This window comes from Zalophus californianus, chromosome 8 (assembly GCF_009762305.2).
Source record: "Zalophus californianus isolate mZalCal1 chromosome 8, mZalCal1.pri.v2, whole genome shotgun sequence".
In the NCBI taxonomy this organism is placed as follows: domain Eukaryota; kingdom Metazoa; phylum Chordata; class Mammalia; order Carnivora; family Otariidae; genus Zalophus; species Zalophus californianus.
Window position 1 is genome coordinate 10,584,248 of NC_045602.1, and position 17,788 is coordinate 10,602,035.

Consider the following 17,788-nt stretch of genomic DNA (forward strand, 5'->3'; position numbering starts at 1 on the left):
AAATTTTTAAAAAGAATTGATGCATAGTTGAATTATAAATTAAATTTATTAAATGGAAAATAAACATTTCATAAATTTATTTTTTACTTAAAAATTCCCAGTAAATATTAGATATAAATATTTTTTTTAATTAGCCAATTCCTTATCAAAAGTTCTCTAAGCTTATACAGGTCAACTAAAATCTTAAATTCCAACATCTTCTATATGTTAGAAATAAAGTGAAAAAGTTGTACATTACAACAAAATGTTCACAGATCAAATCCAACAATATAAAAAAAAATTATACACCACCACCAAGTGAGATTTATTCCTGATCAACAAAGCTAGTTTACCATTTGAAACTCAAGGTGATCCACAGGCTGAAGAGAAAACAACAACATATAATTATATAAGTTGATGCATAAGAAGCATTTCACACAATAAAAAAATCCATCCACAAACAAACAAACAAAAAGTCAGTGAACTAGGAATAAAGGCTAAAGTCCTCACTTTAATAAGGAACATCTAAAATAAACCTACAACAGCCATCACAATGAGTGGTGAGAGATTAAATGCTTTCCCCCTGAAAACGAGAACAAGGCAAGGATGTCCCCTTCCACTGCTCCTTTTCTACATCCTACTGGAAGTAAGAGCTAGTGCAAAAGTGTAAGGACTGAGAAGAAAGCCCTGAAACTACCTGTTCACAGATAACGTGATTGCCTGTGCAGAATATCCTGAAGAATTGACAGAAACACTCCTGGAACTAATATGCCAGAGATGATATAATTTGGTGTATTTCAGATATACAAAGGAATGTGTCTAAATTTTTATATTTAATGTCTTGGATGTATTCATAGAAGAATCCAAAATAATGACACAATTGCTTGATTTTGAAATATCGCCTCTCACTTAGGATCTCTGGAAATGTTTAGCCTTGTAATATCATTTGTGCTCTGAAAACACAAAGTTAGCTGGGATGCCTGGATGGCTCAGGCAGTTAAGCGTCTGACTCTTGGTTTCAGCTCAGGTCATGATCTCAGGGTCATGATCACAGGGTCCTGAGATTGAGCCCCTGTGAAGGGCTCTGGGCTCTGCACTCAGCAGGGAGTCAGCTTGGGGTACTCTTCCTCTCTCTCCCTCTGACCCTCCCCTGCTTGTTCTATCTCTCTCTTTCTCAAAAATAAATAAATCTTAAAAAAACCAAAAACACAAAGCTAGCATTTTATGCAATTATTTGTGCTGAGTTTGCGTGGCAATTTTCAACAAGAAACTTTACATGGAGTTTCTAGTGTTAGGAGTTGATTGGACAAGTCAGGGCCAGGGTTCCCAACAAGAAAACATGGAGTCGGGACAGCTAAGACAAAACAGCACTAACATCCTGTTTTGCAGCTTCTGAAGAAATGACTTTTGCAAAACATCCTGAGATGAAGAAATTGACCGTGAAACATTTGTCACTATCACGAGCTGAGGCAGTGAAGACGTAAGTCTCCAGATGTCAGCCCCAAAAGACCATCAGCACATGAACAATAACCTGATAGGTAAACTGGAGCATGATCAAAACCTTGATTGGCACACCTTAGCAGCCACTCTGCAGGGGGCTCACACTCTGGTTGCTTAAGATCCTTCTGCAAAAGAGGTTATAAGAACCCCTAGATTTAAACACCTAAACGGTAACCCTCTTGGGTCCCCTCCCTCTTTAGGAGCTTTGTACTCTCACTCAATAAACTTTGCTTTGCTGCCCACCACTCTTTGTCTGGTCTACCTCTTCATTCTCTGAAGCAGTCTGAAGGCACCAAAAAAGTCGAAACAAGGAGTATTCCTGAAACCCTAGGGTTCTTTTATTTTTTTCTTTCTTTCTTTCTATTTTTTTTTTAATAGGCTCTACACCCAAGGTGGGGCTTGAACTCATGACCCCAGTATCAAGAGTTGCATGATCTACCGACTGAGCCAGCCAGGCGTACCTTTAATGCTAGTTCTTTAAAAAAAAAAAAGAGGAAAGTGATATTCTCACACTTTTGCAACAACAAGGATTTTTTCCCCCACTTATGGTTTTAATAAAAATGATGGTGCTTCTACTATAATGCTGTAGAACTTATTAGATAGCGGACAAAATACAGGTTCTTATGAATAGAGGGTATTTAATTCAGATACTGTGTTTAATATACAGAAGTATCTTGTGTGTGTTTATGTGTGTGCTTGAAGAGAGAAGTTGGTAACTAAGTATTTTACTAACATGAACACTTTTGAAATGAGTGTTGATGGGTGACTAAACTTCCTTCAAGGTATTTGTCTGTGAGGCATTAATAGGCAATGAAATAGTGAGAGTATACAAGAGGATAAAGGTCAACGGACTGTTTGAAGAATTCTGGTTAATTCTTAGGACTAGACTGAAGTGTTTGTGACAGGAAGGAAATGATAACGAGGATGAAGAATTAGTTGAAGTCAGATCCTGTAAATATTTTAACACCATACTTAGGAAATGTATAGGATCTTAGCAGTTATACTTCCTTTGCCTAGAAAGATTGCCAGTTGAATCTGAACATTTTAAAAAGATTTTATTTATTTATTTCGAGAGAGATGAAAGCAAGCAGGGGGAGAGGCAGAGGGAGAGAGAGAAACTCAAGCAGACTCCCTGCTGAGCGAGGAGCCCAACACGGGGCTCGATCTCAGGACCCTGAGATCATGACCTGAGCTGAAAGCAAGAGTCCTTCGCTTAACCAAGTGAGCAATCCAGGCATCTCTTGAATTTGAACTTTTAATCAGTCAAGCTACCTGCTCAAAATCCTAAGGAAAAAATGGTTTTAGTTTCATGCTGCATTTTGCCAAGTCGTCACCTCTAACATACCTTGCAATTCTTTTCTTGAAAACTTTATGTTTATATATCTGCCCTAAACCCATTAGTCTCTGCCCCCTTATGGACAACAACTGTGTCTTAGTCATTTTCACTTTCCTACTACAATGCCCCAAATTCTGGCACATAGCTGCACATATGTAGTGTGAACATTTCCTGTCAGAATCTGTTTTAAAAGAATGAATTAGTGTTTGGTTGATATATAGTACCTACAAATGGTAAAGACAATACCATTTCAATTACTCTTATTCTTTAAGGGATGAAATAGCAGCAGTAGCTTCTTAAGATTCTGACGTGTGTGAAAAGTAAAAGGGAAGACAACAGAAGAGTTCACATGCACTTTAGTTCTCTGGCCTGAAGAGTAACTGGGGGTATGAGAAAAATATTGTGAAAGGATAATAGCCATCTTTGATGTTTTCACATCTTTTCCAGGCATAGAGTAGGCTCTTAGTGTATGTTTGATAAATGAATGTATAAATGGATGGATGGATGGATAGATGAACAAATGGTGGATTGTCTTATTTCTTCAAAGAAATCCACTAATAATTAATTTTATTCTTCTGGATCTTTCCATAGAAATATCTTACTATTGAGTGCTGCATATATTCCTGTCATGCAGCTGTTATTTTCAGGAATAACATTTCATATACTTTTAATCTGTCCATTAAATTTTTTAATCATCTGCCTGCATTACTGAATTATCCCTATAGTCTAAGTATGCCATATTTAAGTCTGAACTGATTGAACATCTACTTACTCTTTTCTAAATCAGTGAACAAAATATCCTATTTCAAGAACTTAAAACAAACAATATTTGTAGAATGCTCTATCATAAGAAAGTGCCAATATTCATCAAGTGTCCATTTAAATCATACAAATGCAGGACTCCCATAAAGCACCCTAACACACTTCAGAAAAAGTGTTTGTATTAGAGAAATGTGACAGACTCTTAACAAAAATCATCCCATCAAAAATAGCCACAGCAAGGTTAAAATTCATCTAGCAGCCAATAAATATGAAGGAAAAATATGGGAGATTTCTGAAGCCAAACTCCTTGGGATGTTTCTAACTCTTGTTTAGACTTTTCAACCTATGTACTCAAATTTAACTTGATTTGAGACATGCCAGCCATATTTAGATACCCAGTCTGTTACAGACATCACTCAGGCACTGTATACACCAATATGAATAAAGCTTAGTCTCTTTCCTCAAGAAGGTCATTGTCTTGTTGAAAGAACCCTGGGATCATGACCTGAGCCGAAGGCAGACGCTTAACGACTGAGCCACCCAGGTGCCCCTTGTTGAAAGAAAGAAACAAAAAGAAATAACACATTTTGATGCAACGAACACTCTTTAAAAGCCCACTTCAAGTGTCCACCTTATTTGTAAAACATCTGTCTCTAATCCACATCTAAATGATATACACATTGCACACATTAGCGTACCATTTTATACAGAGATACAAAGTAAAAGTTATTTATTCTCTTTTCTCTCCCTATTTACTGGTAAAGAAAGCATTTCTAAATGCTACAAGGACTTGAGAGGAAACTCCCTCTTGATGGACTATGATGGGAATCTAAGGGAAAAATCACAGTAATATCCGTGCTTTTTCTTTTTGATCTTCAATTTTCCCTTCTGTAAAATGAGGTGAAAGGGGGCCAGTAGACTTGCCTATCTGTTTAATTATACTTTAAAGAAAAAGATTAATTTTTATAATCTTAAAAATTACTTCTAGATGTTCCTCAGGGGTACTTTCAGCTTTTAGTTCTGTGAATTTGCATCTTGGCTCCATTGAGTCCTGCTTCAACTCATCCACTAGAGTACCCATTATCACCCACCATCAGGGATAAAGTCCTATGGAAATTATATCTTTAAATGAGCCAGAACAAACCCAAACCATCAAATATAGTTTCAATGACGAACCTCAACATTTTACATTTGAATACTTCCCCAAATGGTTGCAATTTATTAAAGTCAGATTAAAGGGCTCCATTCATTTTTCCTATTCAGTAAAGAGACAGTTAATGAATGATATGGGGTTGGCCAGGCTTCTAATGAATGATTCTGGAAGTGTGCGTCCCTCAGTGTGAAGAGACTCAATGAATGCCAGCAGACTGTTGACATGCTTTTCATCTGTGCAGAATATGTCTCTTTATGCAACTTTTGGCTAAGGAGATGGTAATTATGCCATCAAAGCTAAACAGAAAACACTAGGCTATGTCTTTCCCTAAGTTGCCATTCCATGAACTAATAAATGACCTCCTAGTTCCTTCACCTTCCTTATGGCTGCATTGCTGCAGAGAAATTTCCATAACAAATGAAGGCACAATAAGAGCCAGTATCCATTTTGGAAACTTTGGAAAATAAAGAAGAGTATAAAAAATTAATTAATTTTTTAATTAATTAATTATTTTTTAAAAAACCCCAGACACCTAACATTCATATTAGTACCACCAGTACTGATAAACACTTTGGTTTAGTTTATGACTTTGATCTAAATTTATCAATATTGATAAAGTTCAAAAAGTAATATAGAAAGATTTATGAAAAGTTATAAAACATGAAATGGTGTCGTTGATATTTTATGCATGCACAGGCCTGAAAGCTTGTTTGGCAGTAGGCACACTAACTTTTCCATTGATGGTTAGCTCCTGGAAAGATTGGAGAGGATAAAGAAGTTGAGGGAAAAGATAGTCTCGTGATAAAGTTTTTAAAAAATCACAGAGAGATAGAAGTAAGAACACAGTTGATTGAATTTGGTTTTCTCAGAAAATGCAACAGTAACCTAACATCAAGCTGTGATAAAATGTGGCAGTTTGAGGCTAAACAACTACCCTAGCACATTAGGACACTGACTATAGTTGGTTCCATTTTCACATCTAATGCATTTCTCTTTTTAAATGTAATTTATCATTGTTATCAATGTGATACATGTACAATGGGATACAAATTAAACTACAAGGCTGATAATGAAGAACAGCAATAACCCGACCCACCTCTTCCTACTGACAATTCTTGCTCCCTGAGAGCTATAGCTTTCAACACTTACAGCTATTTATCTTGGCATTAATCCCATATTTCTAAATAACATTTATATAAAAATTTCTTGCTTATTGGCTTCAGATATTATCTAAAGTAAATAATTTTGTAGAAAAACAAGAGATAGCTTTCTCCCTCTCTTGTTTTTCCTGGTAATTTTTGTTTGTTTTTGTCTTGGTACTCAGCATAATAATGACAATGGTAATATTGAAAATGATGAACATTTATTTAAATGATTGCTTTTAAACCAGGCATTGAGCTAGGTATTTTATGTATTTTTCTCTTCTTTACAATTCTCATAAAACCCCTTTGGAAAAAAAAATTGTTTCACAGATGAAGCAAGTGGGATCAGAGATACTAACTTCCTGTTACTGATATAACTAGTAATTGATAGATTTGAAATTCAAATTCAGATTTGCCTATTCAATACCTATAGTCCTATATACAAGGTAAACTTCATTCTCATTGGGGTCCTGTAATTTTGCATCACTTTTTCATTTGACATAATGTCATCACTGCTTTAGGTCATTAGAAATTCTTTAAACCAATGTTATTTTGGATGCACAATATTCCAAGAGAGGAATGTATCACAATGTACTGAATCCCTCCAACTATTAAAGTGACTTTAAACCTTCCCCCCATCCCCAATTATTTGTTATCCTAAACAGAGAGAAGATAAATATCTTTATGCACTATTTGTGTAACATTTTAAAGAATCCCTTTGTGTTTCAGGGAATTTCTCGGGTTAAGTTGCCACTAGTAGGCATGATTTTTAAAATAATCTGTGAAAAAATAATATGATGTGGATAATGGCCAGAAACATAAACCAAAATTACATGGAAGAAAACTAAGTTTATGGTCTCTGCTAATTATGCATTTTATGGAAGATGGAAATCTGTTTCTTATGATCAGCTGTCAACATTAAAGTTAAAGATACCTGTCTTTAAGAACCTATAAAACAAAAGGTAAAAAGGGTCTTTCATGTAATAGAAACATGTAAACTCTGCTTTCACCTACTGATTTTTTGAAATTGTATACTCTTGGGGATAACAATTTCTTACAAACAGTGATTATATAATATATAAAATACAATGATAAAATTCATATAATTATATGTAATATATTGTTGCATATATCATATAAAATTTTGTATTTTATAAACTATATGTCTATTATAATATCCATATATTATATACAATTATAGATGATTATTTTCTATTACTATATATAATAAAATCATAGTTTAAAACTTAGAATTCTGTAAAGTCTTGTGGTTTCCAGGGAACTTTAATGAATATATAATTGGATGGTATTAATGACCAATTCTGCAGGTGAAGAATGCAAAGCTTACAGATACTAGATGGTTTGTTTAATGTCTTGCACCTGCTAATGGCAAATCCAGTAGAATTAGGTTGCCTGACTCCTTTTCTTTTTTTTTTTTAAGATTTTATTTATTTATTTGACAGAGAGAGACACAGAGAGAGAGGAAACACAAGCAGGGGGAGTGGGAGAGGGAGAAGCAGGCCTCCCGCTGATTGCGGAGTCCGGGAGGCAGGGCTTGATCCCAATCTGAGTCGAAGGCAGACGCTTAATAACTGAGCCACTCAGGCACCCCTGCCTGACTCCTTTTCAATCACTCTTTCTACCACAGGGTTAGAGTGAAATGTTAGGTACAACAGAGATAAGTTTAAAGAAAGACAATTAGATAGAAGTTGTGCTTTCTCTCTTACTGTGAGAGAAAGGAACTATCTTAAAAACCCAGTCCGTAGAGCAGTAAGTTAATAGTAAGTAATTCTTGTGGAAAAAAAAGAAAAATAGGTCCTGAGGTCTACTAGGTTTTCCACAGCTGTTGATGTGATTAATGAAATCTTCCACTGTTTAATGTTTATTTTCATCTCCATATGAAAATCTCCTGTTGTGTCCAAAAAGTATAGTCAGAAAAATACTCATAATATCCCTTGCAGAATAGTAATAAAACAGGTTATTGTTAATACTTTCTCTGGGTGATCTATATGGGAGACTGCTAGTTATAATTATTTGGTGACTATCCTCTTATGAGGCCAAGCTCAGAAATCATCCCTCATCAATAGCACAGCTGATGGAAGAAACCAGATCCCTTTAATCTTAAGCAATGCCTTCAGAGGTTTTCTTTGGTTTTAACTTGTTAATTGATGCCTCCTTGTTTTAGATGTACAGAAGAGAAAAGAATGTTCTGAAATTTGAAAGCCCTGGTATCTACATCCTCAGAATATCCCATATTCTGGGAACATTCTGGGAAAAGGGGAAACTAAAAAAATTAGGAGATCCTATGATAGGAGCCCACATTGTGTTTGTCAAAAACCTATAGTTAGGTAATCCTACTTACTGGATATGTGACCTTAGGCTTCTCATTTACTAGCACTTATCCTCTGTGAGAATGCCTACTTTGTAAGGTTCTATTTACATTAGTTTATGGAAAGTTTAAAAGTTTTGAAAGTGCATTCTCTGTTAGTTCTTAAAAATGGTAGCCATTTACTTGCAAAATGATTGTATTCATAGTTGATTAACACCACAACAACGAAAAAGATCTTGTTATTAGATCACAGGCACTTTCATGAAAATAAGGCTGTGTGAAAAAAATCTCTATTCTTCATTTGCTTCCCTTAACTCTTACTCACTTCCTCCTTCCACATTCTCTGACTTGCTTCAATTCTCCTGGGAAATTTCACAGAACTAAATTTTGTTGATTTGGAATGTCTCCTAATTCTCCATTAAAATAAACTCTCATCCTTGCAAACATACCAAGTGATGCCATCTACTCTGACCAACAGACAACACTATTGATCAGGCGTCCGGGGAATTAGTATGATTTCCCCTTTTACAGTTAATTGTGTTTTTCTGTTATTGACCCCAGATTGAATTGCTTTTAAGGTCCTTCATTTGCAGACAATTACTTCTCTTAAGTACCACTGGTTAGAATAGCCACACTCAATGTATCGACAATCTGCACCTAAAGTACCCTGAAAAATGAGCTACTTTGTATGGGCATGACATCTTGCTGTCCTGAAAGTTAGTATTGATATGATTAAAATACCCAAGGCTTAAAATATCAGTGTTAAATGGCATCCTATGTATAGTCTTACCCACAAATTATGCAAATTAGGAACCTCAGGCTTAGAAAAGTCACTTCTTCTAAAGTCAACTAACATGCCTTGCAGAGCAAATGTCACTGTCAAGAACCGCAAAGGGTTTGAGATTTTGCACCACTTCTAAGTCAACAGTTACACACACGTAAGCTACAATTTCACAGATGCTGGCAGAAGACACGAAACTCCTGGTCAGTGTACCCGTGGCACTCGTGGCAAATAGAATGAATTTCATGTTCATGTTGGCTGCCCTTACTCTCTCAAATCCCACAGGGAGAGGCAGAGACAGTCTCTAGTAGATGCTGTGTACACAGGATTTGTGGTACAGATGATAAACCTGAATCTAGGAAACCCCAATCTTTTAAAGAGGGCTGCTAGCAAAACTGCCCAACCTTAGCTCTAGTGGAAAATATTATCTTTAATAATCTGATCAGAAGACAAATCCGCCCTCTTAGCATATATATATATATATATATATGTATATATGGATGGATGGATGGACGGATGGATGGACAGATGGATGGATGGGTGGATGAATGACTGGATGGAGATTATTATGGATTATTAATATAGATATAGTTATGAATATGGGTATGGAGATAGAATCATTCTGAACTAGTAGAGGACAGTTCGATGATTACAATTTAATTGAAGGGGCTTTCTTTCCCACCCAGATTCAATCCATGAGAAAGAATAATTTATTTTTTGCTGTATTTGTCAAGGAATGAAATGAATACTAGGGCATCCTTTCACTGAGTATGTAGCATTTTCAGGGACAAGGCTCACACGTGTCTAAAAATCTGACTCTTGGCCATACGTTGGGCCCAAGCACAGAGGGGTATATGTGACCTCCAGTTAACACTTGTTACTAGTACATGTCTGAAGCAGCCTATAGCTCAACACTGAGTTTTCAGCTCCCTATTCCTCTCCATCTCCATTCAATTTACTTTTTAGTTTGTCTGTATATTCAAAGATACTATTTCTGTTTGAAGTGAGATTCTTCTCCCATAATTTCTACCCTGCCAATAGCCCAGTAAATGAAAGACTTCCATTATGTCTTTTTATTTATCTTCAGACACATGGATTGTATCTTCAGACATAATGTGTTGCCTGTAGTTCCCAAACCGTGGTCCAAGTTTCTCTTTATCTCTCCCTTTGCAGATATTATTCAGTTCACTGGAAAGCCCTCCCTCTTCTGTGTGTTGAATTCCACTCATCTTTCAGTCTATTGCAAGATATATTTCTTCAAGGGAGCCTGCCTAATCCTCCATGTGACTATGGTACTGCCTCACTTTGAAATACAGTTTTGGCTGGTGATATATATATGTCAGCACTTTTCTTCTCAAACCATTATTAGCTTTTATTAGTAACGGTATTACTTATGAAAAATGCCATACTAACAGTGCCCAAAGTTGGAGCCAGGAACTGAGCTTTGTACTTTACATGAATTATCCCTAATCCTGGAAATTATCTTTCAAAGTATATGTTTTGATCCTTATTTTACAGTTAAGATATCTGCACCTCCTAGAGGTCAATAAATATCCCAGAATTCTCACAACTGGTGAGTTCTAGAAAAAAAGTACAAAGCCATATCTCTTGATCCCCAAACGCATGACCCAATTGTAAATGTTGTAAGAGAAATAATTATATAAATATTATTTCTACAGTGTTAAAAATACAATAAATGCCTAGTTTAAGTTAGGTCCTTGGGCTCTGTTTTTTGCTTCATAAACTTCATAATGAATATGCAAGTTTGGGAATATTTGATGTAAGTCTGAGTAATATTGTGATTTATTCAACTGAAAACACAGCACCTAACACATCCTATTTGTCTGTAATTTATTTTAGAGTTGATGCAGTAACAAACAGCAATAACAAAATGATCTGTACAGTTTCCTATCATCGAGGAAAAACATACCTCTTATATTAGGTTAACTTGCAGAATTCCATTTAACATACTTCTTTCATAATATATTATACTCCCCGAAACTCTGCTGACACTTATATAGGAACAAAGAAAATTGAATCACATATCACAGACAAACAGCCCAGGGCAGAAATCAGCAGAGGGATCTGGAAAATACCACTAAGGCAGGTTTTCTAAACTAGAAGGCCACCAAAGCCTTAGTCTTGGGATTAGGTCCTAAAGACAATACAATTTAAAATGCAAATCAAATAATCTTTGTGATTGTTCACTATCACTAAGCAAGAATAAACATACAATAAAAGTGAAAAAGTAGCAGATGAAACCAAAACCAAATGAAAATGATAGCTTCCTAGAAATGATATCTATGCTATTCCTTAATATTAAAAAGATAATGTGAATTATATGATGTTAAGTAAAACAACAACAAATATCTAAATAAATTGCACTCTAACCCTTAAAATAAAATCTATTTAGTTGTGTTCAAATATTGAAGTGCCACCTCCTTAGTTCTGAATTGTATGAGCAACTGTCTTTCTCTTCTATTTTTTTCTCTTTGCCTGCTTGTGTCTGTCATTCTCCCTCCCCTCTGCCCCCTCCCTTGTCCCTCTCCTCCTCCCCTTCCCCCTCCCCCAACCCCTCTCCTCCACCTCCTCCCCCCTCCCCTCTCCCCCTCCCCCAACCCCTCTCCTCCACCTCCTCCCCCCTCCCCTCTCCTTTCCCTCTCCTCTCACCCTCCCCTTAGCCATCTCTCCAGCAGCGCAGGCATAATTCTTATATGATCAAGTTCTGTAAAAAACATCAGATCATTATTTTCTTTTTTTTTAAAGATTTTATTTATTTATTTGTCAGAGAGAGAGACAGCAAGAGAGGGAACACAAGCAGGGGGAGTGGGAGAGGGAGAAGCAGGCTTCCTGCTGAGCAGGGAGCCTATGTGGGGCTCCATCCCAGGACCCTGGGATCATGACCTGAGCCGAAGGCAGATACTCAACAACCAAGCCACCCAGTCGCCCCTGGATCATTATTTTCTATAGTCATCCTTCACACTTTGTGCCAGGAGCATATTCTTATCTTAAACACAAATAGTTTTGTAAAAGTCTAATTAGATAAAACTAAAAAAAGGGGGGGATTCAATAGTCACCTCATTATTTTTCAGTTTTAACGCACATTTCTACATTGACTAGATAACCTTCTTGCATCCTCACATAGTCGCGTCTCTATTCTACTCAGACTCCCATTGACTATGCAATCTCTGTAGCAGATGCGTTGAGGCCTATGAATCATGGGAGGACAAATTTCTCGTTTATGCGATTCCGACGATGTCCCTTTTGGAGTTTCATGGCTTTCACCTCAACCCTAAATGAAAGTTCCTTTCTGGCACAGCTACCTTTCTTTTAAAGACACTCCTCTGGTCTTCATTTTTGTCCACCCAGGCTAAGCAGACACCAGGCCAGGCCTGGGTATTCTCAGATAGCTGATGTACTGTAGGAGACCAATGTCTTTCGCTTTGGCAAATTAGTTAAGAGTGGGCTCAATGAAGATTATTGTGCCCTTTCTTTAGCCAGGGACCCCTGAGATGTCTGAGGTGCCTGTGAAATGTATAAAAAATTTATTTTCATAAGATAACTGTCTATTATTTAAGTTTATCCAAATAAGAAATGTTCAGTGAAATAAAGAAAATAGATATTATACGGAATAAATTCGACACAGTCAGTGCTTTGTGGTGATATTTTTCAGTATTATATAATGTTCAGGATTTTCAAGATTATAAATTTATTTTACTTTTGAACTGCTTTGTCAACCAGGTAAATAAAGAAATGATTTAAACGTGATCATGTGATGTTATTTCTCCAGAAATCAGAGAAAGTAGTCTAGAGAAATATATCAGATAATATCAGCATCGCACATGAAACAATAGGCCATTACAGCATCCTGGAGACCTACCATAGCTTACATTATGTACACACGGAAGTCATTCTGTAGATTTCTTTTCAAGCGTTGACTTAGCTCGGGCGGTTATAATAAATTGCCATGAACTGGGTGGCTTATCAACAACAGAAGTTTATCTGTCACAGTTCTGGATGCTGAGAGTCCAAGATCATGGTGGCAGCATGGTCAGGTCCTGCGGAGAGCTCTTTTCTGGGTTGCAGGTGGCTGAGTTTTCATTGTACCCTCATATGGTGGAAAGAGAGGGAGTTAGCTCTCTGGCCTCTTCCTATACGGGCACTAATCCCATTCATGAGCCCCCACACTCATGACCGAATCATGTCTCAAAGACTGCTCCTCCAAATATCATCACACTGAGGAATCAATGTCAACATATGAATTTTGCGGGGATGTGACCATTCAGTCCATAACAAGTATGGTTTTTCTTCTTTGATGTCATTGCATTTATTTCTAATGCTTAACCTAATGTGCCAAATCACAACAGGAGACAGCAAGTCCTGCACAGCCTATGGGGTAATATGGAGAGTGTGACAAAAGAATGCTGGGGAGTCACCAATATAATAGGTAAAATACTGTGGATAAAAGAGTGGAAAATCATTAATTTTTGTAGAGGTTTCCTATGAGATACCTGCATGTGCATGCCATATAGAAAATGTGTATACAGAGTTGGCCTGGGAAACTGAGGCTCTTATGAATGCTCACAATGCTGCTTTCACCCTATCTGGTGCTAAGGAGAAGGCTGCCACATGTGATATCACAGCTATCCACAAATAATGATGACAGCAACAGCAATCACGGTGACCCCATCTACTATGGCAAAGCAATGAATGTACTGTGAGCTTTCTGCAAAATACTTTTTTTAATCTTCACAATTAGTGTATAAGACATTATTTTTCCCATTTTGCAGACAGTCAACCTAAAATTGTTCATGAAGGAAAGTGAGAGGTCAAGAGCAGTTCTTTCATTTTAATGTACAAAGAAATGGAGGGACAGAAATGCTAAGTGATTTACAGCCATGCAGAAAGCAACTAGCTGACTCTGGAAAACCAGTATAGCCCCGCTGACACCATTTAAAATTTTTTTCTGCACAATGAGCCCTGGTTATATGATCTTAAAAGATGCGGTCTGGCTCTATGAATTCCCTGCACAGAATCTCATCATCCCTGCTATTCCTTAAAATACTTGACATGTAACATTCCCTAAATGGCTGATGAATTTAAATGCATCACAAGGTAAGGTACACTGAGATTCCCTCAAGAAGCCAGCTGCAAATTTCCTGCTTTGGGATCTGGTAATGAACATTACACCTTTCCTCCTAATGTGAGATTAAGGACAGACAGCACTACTGTGGTGTCTGCAATTAGTAATATTAGGTAAGCAGGATTCTACTTTCAGGACAATTCAAAAAACTCTGTCATTTTGAAAAGGAATTAAAATGGTGGTTCTACAATGAAGGACACTGATATTTCCTTTGGAGAGCCCCTGGAAATGTAACAATGCAATGAATCTCAACGTTAGTGGCATCTTGAAGACCATGGCATGGATTCTATTAATTTTAGAGATAAAGCAACCAATGCTGAAAGGGAAGGAATGGCTGGTTCAAGTTAATACCTAGCTGAAAAAAAATATATATATAAGTTTATTCACTCGCTAGCCTGTGAATTCATTCAATGAGCATTTACTGGGTATGTTCTGCATGTCCAGAAAAGTGCTATGCCCTGCAGAGACAGAAAAGAAAAGCACAGAGGTGAACACGATGGAGTGGATACACTACAAACTGTCATGTGGTTTAACATGGGCAAGTTCCAGGTACTGAACACATTAATGCAACATGATGAACTTTGGTCCCTCCAGGGCTTTGGCTCTGTCCAATAAGCTATTTTCTGTGCACGTTGCATCTGGATATGACTCCTTATAATTCTCTACTTTCATAAAATCTAATTCTTACAAGAAATGACCTTTTTGGGAATTTACTATGTGTCAGGCACTGTAGTATGTACTTTACATATATGATTTTATCGTTATTATGGAAGATTTCAGTGATGTGGAAATAGATAAAGCATATTCAACATAGAAAGCATGAGAAAACAAATGCCCACATACCCAGTATGTTTCTTTTTAAACAAAGAGCATTGTCAAGACTGTTAAAATACCTCTAGGGGTGCCTGGGTGGCTCAGTCGTTAAGCGTCTGCCTTGGGCTCAGGTCATGATCCCGGGGGTCCTAGGATCGAGCCCTGCATCAGGCTCCCTGCTCGGCTTAAAGCCTGCTTCTCCCTCTCCCACTCCCCCTGCTTGTGTTCCTGCTCTCACTGTGTCTCTCTCTGTCAAATAAATAAATAAAATCTTAAAAAAAAAAAAAAGACTGTTAAAATACCTCTACCTCTACCTGGCCCAACCCCTCACTAGAACCTAGATAGTACCATTAGCCTGAACCTTTAAAATAATTCCCTTGATTATACTTCTAGTTTGACTATATAGACACATGTCATTAGTATGCATGTATTTACATATATGGGTTTTTTAATGCTTTTGAAATTTATAATAAAAGGAGATCTAGTATATATACCCTTTTGCAATTTTGTTTTTGTTATCATCTGTTTGTGAGATCTCCCTGTATTGACACAGTGGTTCTAGTTCATTCCTTTCTAATGCTGTGTTCCACAAAAGAATTCCTCATATCATAGTATGAATGAATCAGAATGCATATACGTTCTCTTTGCCATGGACATGTTTATGTATTTCAGGATTTACATATTATCAAAAAAATCTGCTCAGAAGATTATTAAAAATTTCAATGTGGTCACATGTACAAGTGCTACTCAGGAATGTATTTTTTAATGGAAATATGGAAATGCTGGATTGCAGGGTCATTTACATATATGCATGTGTATATATACATATATATGGTCATTAATATATATACATATATACACATGTATGTATATATACATACATATATATTCATATATATAGAGAGAGAGAGAGAGAGTGAGAGAGGCTAATAGCTTTCACAAAATAGAACCCAAATGTATCATTTCTAATGGCTTTAACACCATAATGAATGTTGACTTTTCACTCACTTATGCATCCTAAAAGGCTGCCAGGCCAGTGGAGCAAGACAAGCAAGTGTGTAACAGTGGTGAATTAGGCTAACCAAGTGCTCACTTCATCCAAAAGCCCTTGCTGAACCTCCATGCTCTTATTTCTGAAGTGGGTAAAAGGCTCTGACCCTCTGTTCCCATAGAGTCCTGTGATCACCCTCACATATAAATCCTGACAGAGTTTTGTACCCTCTAGTTTATCAGAGGGAAGCATCAATTACTTGGCAGGGTCTTCAGGGGGCATAGAAAGCCCAGATGACCAAAATCTTCTTCTGTTACTAAAATATGCTTAACATTTCATCATTTAGACTCTACCATTTAGGGGCACCTGGGTGGCTCAGTCGGTTAAGTGTCTGCCTTCAGCTCAGTCATGATCCTGGGGTCCTGGGATGGAGCCCCGCATCAGGCCCCTGCTCATTGGGGAATCTGCTTCTCCCTCTCCCTCTCCCTCTGCCTCTCCCCCTGGCTTGTGCTCTCTCTCTCACTCACTTTCTCTCTCTAGCTCGCACTCAAATCAATCAATCAATTAATCTTAAAAAAAAAAAGGATACTACCATTATTTGAAAAACTTTTATCATGTATAAATATAAATACCATGGGTGTGGAGGTCTTTACATCAACATTGTTTATAATCTATTGAAAAAGAAGAACCCAAGAAAACTCAGTTCTAAAAGGTGGATATGTGCGTGCACCGGTGGTCAGCAAGAGCCTGAGCTGGATAAGCAGAAGTAATGCACATGTTTTCCCAGCAGCGTCCTTGGGGTAAACTTTGAATTATTTAACATATATTAACTTAGGTCTTTTATCTGATAATCACCTTGCCAGCGCCTCTCTCTCTGTCTCTATAAATATATAAATAGAGAAAAAATATATATAGATGTATGCTTTTAAAACTCATTCCATCGTATATATCTTACGTCACTTTCAATGAAATCCTGATGCAGGGATTACTTTCCTTTTTCCACAAATGAGGAAAACAGGTATAGTGGTTAGATGACTTTCATAAGGTAATGTAATTAAACAATTAAGACTTGCATTCAGGGGCACCTGGGTGGCTCAGTTGGTTAAGCAACTGCCTTCGGCTCAGGTCATGATCCTGGAGTCCCGGGATCGAGTCCCACATCAGGCTCCCTGCTCAGCAGGGCGTCTGCTTCTCCCTCTGACCCTCTCCCCTCTCATGCTCTCTCTCTATCTCATTTTCTCTCTCAAATAAATAAATAAAATCTTTTTTTTTTTTAAAAAAAGACTTGCATTCATGTTTTTCTGATTACAAAAAGCTGTGTTCTTTGTTGCCTCGTGGTGCCTGCCTTCGGTGTAGACAAATATCACTGTTTCTAAAGAGAAGTTTTTCCTCAGTAAATCTACTGCCATCTTCATACACACACACACACACAATACATACATATACATAAAAACACACACATATACGCACACACACAAACACCCATATACGGTTGTTAACACATCCCAACAACAGGGGATATAATTAGTTAAATAAATGGATATATGCATATATACAAACACGTGGAGAGGAGCATATATCTAAGTTTGGTGTGTGTGTGTGTATGTGTGTGTGTGTGAGAGAGAGAGAGAGAGAGAGAGAGAGAGAGAGAGAGAATACACTCATAAGGCCCATCAACAGAGATTAATCATTTTCTAAGTTGCATTTTTCCCAACCACAATGTCATTTTTTTCTAGATCCTATTTATTATACCTGTCTCTTTGTTTTCAAAATACTCTAGTTAATTAACACAAAATATTCTATTATTTCTCTTAAGGAAAAGAAAAAAGACATCCATCAAGCCTGAGATACATTCGCAG